The sequence below is a fragment of the Bison bison genome, unplaced genomic scaffold, assembly GCF_000754665.1.
Source record: "Bison bison bison isolate TAMUID 2011002044 unplaced genomic scaffold, Bison_UMD1.0 scf7180017864163, whole genome shotgun sequence".
NCBI lineage: Eukaryota > Metazoa > Chordata > Mammalia > Artiodactyla > Bovidae > Bison > Bison bison.
The window spans coordinates 13,615,386-13,615,973 of record NW_011494735.1 but is presented as its reverse complement, the minus strand read 5'-3'; positions in this window follow the sequence as shown (position 1 = coordinate 13,615,973).

Sequence of the window (588 nt, the reverse complement as noted above, 5' to 3'; positions counted from 1 at the left end):
TATTCTCTTCAGTCAACTCAGCCGAGGAAAGGGAAAAACAAGTCAGAATCACAAAGCTTAACTCCTTCATTCCGGGTCCGTGCCTACGGAACAAAGGGAGGGGATTTAGGGCCGTGCCTCCATTTTGTCAGTAATGCCTAATGCATCTCCCGACAGTTGGTCATAACTTTTCTTCCAAGGTGTAAGCGTCTTTTAATTTCATGGCTGTAGTCACCATCTGCAGTGATTTTGGAGCCCCAAAAAATAGAGTCTGACACTGTTTCCACTGTTTCCCCATCTATTTCCCATGAACTGATGGGACCGGATGCCATGATCTTCGTTTTCTGAATGTTGAGCTTTAAGCCAACTTTTTCACTCTCCACTTTCACCTTCATCAAGAGGCTTTTTAGTTCCTCTTCACTTTCTGCCATAAGGGTGGTATCATCTACATATCTGAGGTTATTGATATTTCTCCTGGCAATCTTGATTCCAGCTTGTGCTTCCTCCAGCCCAGCGTTTCTCATGATGTACTCTGCATAGAAGTTAAATAAGCAGGGTGACAATATACAGCCTTGACGTACTCCTTTTCCTATTTGGAACCAGTCTGTT